General features: G+C 36.1%; 1 long non-coding RNA gene across 1 annotated transcript; it reads right to left on the reverse strand.

The window, feature by feature from the left end:
• On the reverse strand, positions 1–7,094 carry LOC139429933 (uncharacterized). Its single transcript, XR_011640528.1, has 2 exons — positions 5,046–7,094; positions 1–4,969 (listed from the first exon to the last, which is right to left on the reverse strand). It is a non-coding gene; the product is annotated as an uncharacterized lncRNA (long non-coding RNA).

Consider the following 7,094-nt stretch of genomic DNA (forward strand, 5'->3'; position numbering starts at 1 on the left):
TTGTACTCGTCTATGTTATATTATTTTTATAAAACAAAGAAATTTAAGTCTAAAGAAATGATTTTTTAAAATTAATTATGTTTAAAATGGACATATTTGTTTATTTTAAACTTTTATTAATTTTTTTTTGATTCTTTTAAAATAAAATTTATTTAATTCATAAATTGTTTATTTTTTCTTATTGAATTCGAGTCTTTTTCATTATAAATTGTATTCGATTGAACCTTCCTAGAACCACAATCCATTGTTTCAGCGATCCATTATCCACGGAGATGGTCGTTTTCCATCAACGGTCGCCGAAGAATGTTGCAGGTTAACCTTGAGTCTTCTTTCTTGATCCTTGCCCACCGCGCCAACCAACAACTCTGTTCGTTCTTTAAAAGCAGCAACCGACGTAGTAGTACGCACTGAAAGAACGCTTCCTTTGTCTTTTTTCTTCTCTTTCTTTGTTTTCTTTTTCTTTTTTTTCAGGCCTTTTCATCAACCATTTCGTTCTTCTCCGTTTGTTGTTGACTGCCCTCTCCAAACCGCTCGACTTCGGAGTTCATTTACATAAAATATAGGCCAGTTGGTATGTTGGTCACAAAACCGGCGAAAGTTATAGGCTATTTTATTATTCTCCCCCTCACACATTATTCTTTTTTTTTGTGTGTTGTTATTTTTTTTTGTTTCGCAGTCAGGATGTTTGCGAATACATCCGGAATTTTAAATAATACGTAAATTATTTGTTATGATTTTGAATTAAATTAAATTTTCAAAACATTAGAAATCTAATCCAATAAACATCCGTTTTCTATGTGTGTTTGATTGATATAATCTTTAAACTATTATTAACATAGATAACTTAAACTAATAATTAAACATGTTATCATGATAGTCCAGATCTTTTTCAGAATTAAAAAAAACTTTTTGTGTTGGACTTGGCAGCGCTTTATTATTGCGTCTGCCAGTTGCTTAATCTTCAAAGATAATAGTCAGCACAAAGTAATTATTTGTATATCAAGATGTTTATTTTTAACATGTTGATGAAAGATTGTAGCCGAAACTGCTTGTTCCAAGGGAAATTTAATCTCGAGACCATTTAAAATAAAAAGCGACCTGTATAGGTATACACAACAAATTTTCTGCAATCGTATACAATTACAGAATTTTATAAAATTTCTGTATGTTGAACAATCAAACCGTTAAAGAAAATGTTCTATCTTTTGCAAATACGATGTTGATTGGATAATAAAGCTAGTATTTGTACAGGTGCACCCACAATACAAATACAACTGATTTTGTCGTTTTGACAGAAAAACGAATTTCTAGTATCAAAGGAATTTATACCGATTTGGTGTAGTAGTTATGTTTGCCGAAAATGTATCAGTGTCAAAAAGAAAATTTTGAAGCTTTTGTTTACTTGCACTTTTTGATTTAAAGATTTTTGAAAAAGTACTAGCTTACTTAACTTATATTTAAATGATTTCAATGAGATCCCAATAACATCCGTTAATATCTGAATGTATTTAGCAAGCTTGCCAGTCTGCGTTGAATGCCATATTAAACATCAGTTCGTACTGAATGCATTTTTGGAAGATATTGATAAGATTAATGATAACGACCTTGTTAAAAATTATCTTATTGGTATAAGATTTAGTTTTTGATCTCAATGAGGTACTAATAAGAAAAATTTGTTGAACATAAATTGCTTGGAGGCTACCTGAAAGTTATCTCATTAATATTTTGAGAAAACTGGATTTTTATGCAATCTATTCCTTTTTGTTTAACTAAACTAGTATGTCATAGAAAAATGATGAGGAGTTCATCACAATTTCAAATTCGCATTTGAGGAATAATTATGTGCTCCTGGAACATGAGGAATTGATTTTGAACCATTGAGTCCCACAATATGTAATTTAAGGTTCTAAAAATTCTTTAATATTAGCATAATTAATGTGTATATTAATGATGGGAATCTTGTTTCGGACCCTAACTTAATTATAACCATGAACGTGGTCGCGGAGAACTGGAGGGGAGTAAATGACCTGAAACATGAAGTAAGTAGACATAGATGAAGCCCTTCAAAATCACTATGGAATTCCCCGACCAGGACGGAACTAAACTGACCTATTACTTACACAAAATATACGAGCAAGTATGGACCACAGAAGAAATGCCCGAGGAGTGGTACTTGGACATGAGCTGCCCTATCCATAAGAACGGGGACCATGTATGAAGGTATTGCATTGTTAATCACAGCATATAAAGAATTCTCCAATATACTATTTAAAAAACTTCTTCTTGATAAAGAAAAGCTGCTAAGAAAATATCAAAGTGGTTTCGGACTAGGTTGATCAACGACGTACCAAATAAAGGACAAATGTCCTATGCCATATCTTGGAGAAGGGCATAGAGCTGAACATCGACGCGTTCTATATGTTCTTCGACTTCAAGTCCGTTTATGACACTATCATACAAGTCGTGTTATATGATGTACTATATAGCCTCAACATTCCAAAAAAACTGGAAAGAATGACAATGAGGAATGTCAGATGCTAAATAAGAATACAAAATAACACCTCAGCAAATCTACGTGTTTCCGACGAAGATATAGTTTTGAATCAAACTAACTGTAAGAAAAATACAAAGATCCAGATATCATGACTAGAATTAAGGCCATGCGATGATAATACAAACCAAACAAACAGAAAGGCTTAAATTCATGTCAGAAGCAGGATAATAGAGGATGTGTACAAGGTTGGATTTAGAGCCTGGAAGAGAAATTTAGAGAGGCCAGGACCAGGGTTGTAGCGCCACATATCATGATGATGATGAGGTTGCATCCTCATACGTTTTATATTGCGACTTGCTCAAATTCAGAAAACTTCGAAATTAATTTAAGTCAGTTTGATACGAGTCAATAACCTCCTCTATCAGCGGAAGTCGATTTGAACATCTTGTGTCAGCAAAAAATATGGTTTTCTTGTATAGTTTGGACAGCACTACAATGCAGAACAGTGATGATTATGGCTCTAGTAAGCAGATTTGAAAAGATCTTTTCGGAAAAGAGTAACTATCGATTCCTATCACACATGTGTCAATACTAACGAATTTTTGCGAGGAAATTGAAATTGATTTAACTTGAAAATGCGTCTATTTGAACACTTGACACATTAAATCTGTTCATCAGGGATTTCCGTTTATTTGTCGCAATATAGGTTTTACGCAACAAATTTTACGTTTGCTAAGAGGGCAGCCGTTTACCAAACATATTTCAAGTTGGTTTTGCATTCACCACAAGTTTTGCTAACAATTTAGTCTTCGCTTCCAAATATTGATGGTTGATGAATGCTCCCATTAATAATACTCCAATAATGTCAGCATTTAAAATTAGAAATTCTGCCGATGTATTTGAAGGTGAAAAAGACCTTGTGTAAATAGAGTTCAAGGTTAATGTTAGGGCTAAAGAATTTCGTGTAAATCAAAATGAATGATAATGTATTCTTTGCTAATACTTAACTTAATGCAACCCAATTCATTATTGGGTTTGAGTTTGAGGAAAGTCTAAATAACGCGTAGTTTGTGCGGAAACATCTGTCGACCGACTTGAGTTGCTAGGCTTATATTATCTTATAGCCGTTGGTTTGGACGTGCTTATATTATTGTAGAAGCCCGAAAAGAGGTACATCTTAGGTTTTTCTCAGAAATTTTGAGATATACCAATTTGGGCTGGTAAAAGCAGGAAATGTTATGAAATTTGATGTTATTTCGGGGGTTTACTATTCTAAGTTAGTAAATAGGTATTTGGATTTGTAAAGTGGCGTAAGCAACTCTTGCATGGTATCTATCTGCATCATGGCAAAACATTTTGCCGATAATGTTTTTATCAATTAATTGATATTCTTATTGTTAAGAAAAATACGGATAATACATTTTGTATCACCACCATCACTTAGTGTTACCATTCGTGATGCGGACAAGCTTATTGTTCGAGTTCTTCTAAGCTTACATGTTTACAATCATGTATGAACCTCGTCTCTGGGTATACAGATGATATCAACATTATGAGCAAAACATTGAAAAAAACTAAACTAAGCTAAAATAGTAGGATTAAAGATTAATAAGGAAAAACAAATGTAATGCTCCAAAGCAGAACCAAAACCATGACTAACAAGATTACGGAGTACCAAATCGAACCTGTAAAAGTGTATAATTACTTAGAAATAGAAGTAGTTACCCTTGGCGGTGAAGAGGGAGAGATCTGAGGGAGAAGTAAGTTAGCTAACAAACATATATTACACCTGCAAACATATTTCAGTCAAAAACAACACACCGCAACTTTAAAATTATAGTATACAAAACCATAATAAATCCCATCATCACCTATGGTTGTGAAACATGGATTTTAGCTCAAAAACTAACAAACAATATTGATATATTTGAAAGAAAACTCTTGATGAGAATTTGTAGACCCATTTCAATAAAATAATGAGAGCTATCAAATTACGTCAGATTCCAGAGACTACAGATCAATGATCATGCTTCAAGTATGATAAAAGAAAGACTTCCTAGAATGCTAATATGTAAATAGAATAATGCAAGGACTAAGACCAAAAGGCAGGCCACAGAAAAGGAGGGAAAACATGCTATATATTGCATATACAGTGATGATAAACTCTACATACAGCGAGGAAAATGATAATATCTTAGCTCCCGAAATGTAATTCAATGAAAACTATATATGTTATTATTAATCAAGGGAAACACAAAACATAATCCTATCTTTAACTCAAAAAAGTTTACATACAGTCCTTAAAAATGTCTAGTGTCCGTTATAGCTCAATAAAAATATACAACAATCTAGCGCTGAATAACAAATAAAACTAGACTAACACTAGTACTAGACCTAGAACTAAAAACATTCCGTTTAGTCGTGCGTCTCTTAAAACATAGAACTACAAGTGTAAAACTAGAACTAACACTAGACCTAGAAAGTATCTAGTTCTAGGTCTAGTGTTAGTTCTAGTTTTACACTAGCACTATCACTAGAACTAACACAAGACCTAGAACTAGAATAATGGGAAGACGCATGGCTAAACCCGAAACTTTCTAGTTCTAGGTCTAGTGTTAGTTCTAGTTTTAATTTTAATTCAGCGCTATATTGTTGTACATTTTTATTGAACTAAAAGTAGAACTAACACTAGTCCAAGAATTAGAATCATTCGGGTTTAGCCGTCTTTAAAGACGTGCGGTTAAACCCAAATGATTCTAGTTCTTGGTCTAGTATTAGTTCTACATAGATAACAGTGCTAGTGTAAAACTAGAACTAACACTATACCTAGAGCTAAAATCATTCGGGTTTAGCCGTCTTTACAGACGTGCGGCTAAACCCAAATGATTCTAGTTCTAGGTATTACATTACATTACATTACATAGAATACATATCGGGTAGGCGGACCAACCAACCTTGCACCGCGACCCTAAGGATCTATTGTACCCCGATAGATATCATTATCAAATTTCACCGTGCAGTCCAATGCTCTTAACGAACATTAATACCTTGCTCGGCGAAAGGTCATTCAGATCTTTTGAGGAGATAAACTGCGACCCAAAAATCGAGAATCTGATACGGTTAACGGCAGGGCAGTGGCATAAAACATGCTCAACCGTCTCTGCTTCCTCCGCACATAGTCGGCATTCAACATCGTCGGCTAAACCCAACAAGTTGAGGTGTGCTTTTAATCGGCAGTGCCCAGTAACAACACCCATTAGAACTTTTATGCTACTACGGGCAAGTCCCAAAATACTCCCGGGTTTGACAGTGGCGATGTTAATAAACACCTTAGCATGTTTCATTCCAGGAGAACTGGTCCACAGTAGGCGAAGTCTCTCTTCAGACCACAGTCCAATCCTATATTTGGCCATCGCAAATGATACACCAACTGCTGGTTCCGGTCCCACAAAGGCTTCAGCGCTGCCATCTCGTGCTAGCTTATCTGCCGCTTCATTGCCAGCAACACCAGAGTGACCCAGGACCCAGATCAGAGAGACTCTGTTATCACAACTCAGTGTGTTTAATGTTCTCTTACAATCATTAACCAGAGCCGACACCGTTTTCACGGCTTGCAGCGCCTGGAGAGCGGCTTGACTGTCTGAGAAGATTCGTACTGTCATGTTCTTCACCCCTCTTTCAAGAAGGATTTTAGCACCCATGTCAGTAGCAAATACTTCCGCCTGGAATACAGTACAGTACGTACCCAGGCTGTAGGCTTGCTTAATTCGAGGTGTCTGGCAGTATACTCCTGCTCCTACCCCTTCAGGCGTTTTTGATCCATCTGTGTACAAGCAAATGTCTGCCCGAACCAGAGAATTTTCATTTTCGATCCAGGACTGCCGCTCAGGCAGTACAATCTGGTATCGAGCATTAATCACTGATAGTGATACCGCCAAATCTGACGGCATTGATAGCACAGTATCAGTGCTTATAATGTCTTCCGCAGCCCATTGGTAGGACATGTCGGAACAGTTTTGAGCATATTGCTTAAATCTGTAAATGGTTGTTCTAGCCACTTTCTCTATATGCAAATGCAGAGGAGATAGGCCAAGCAGAACCTCCATTGCTAGAGTTGGCGTTGTGCCTATCGCACCAGAGATTGCCAATCCAGCTACTCGTTGAATTCGTGAAAGTTTACTGATAGCTGAAGTCTGTCGGACTTTCCTATACCAGGCTGCTGCTCCGTATGTGATCATAGGTCTAACCACAGTCACATAGAGCCAGTACAGTCTTTCAGGGGTAAGACCCCAACTTTTTCCACAAAGACTGCGACAAGTCCACAAGGATAGTCTAGCTTTGTGCAAAACTCCCTGCAAATGTCCATTCCATGACAGGGTTTTGTCTAGGATTACTCCTAGATATTTGACTTCCTTTGAGAAAGGAATTTCTTCACCTTGGATAGTTGGGCGGATTAGTCCATCCAACTTTCGCTTCCTGGTGAAGGGCTAGTTCTAGGTATAGTGTTAGTTCTACATAGATATCAGTACTAGTGTAAACCTAGAACTAACACTAGACCTAGAACTAGAATCATTTGGGTTTAGCCGCACGTCTGTAAAGA

Source organism: Onthophagus taurus, chromosome 6 (assembly GCF_036711975.1).
Source record: "Onthophagus taurus isolate NC chromosome 6, IU_Otau_3.0, whole genome shotgun sequence".
NCBI classification, from domain to species: Eukaryota; Metazoa; Arthropoda; class Insecta; order Coleoptera; family Scarabaeidae; genus Onthophagus; species Onthophagus taurus.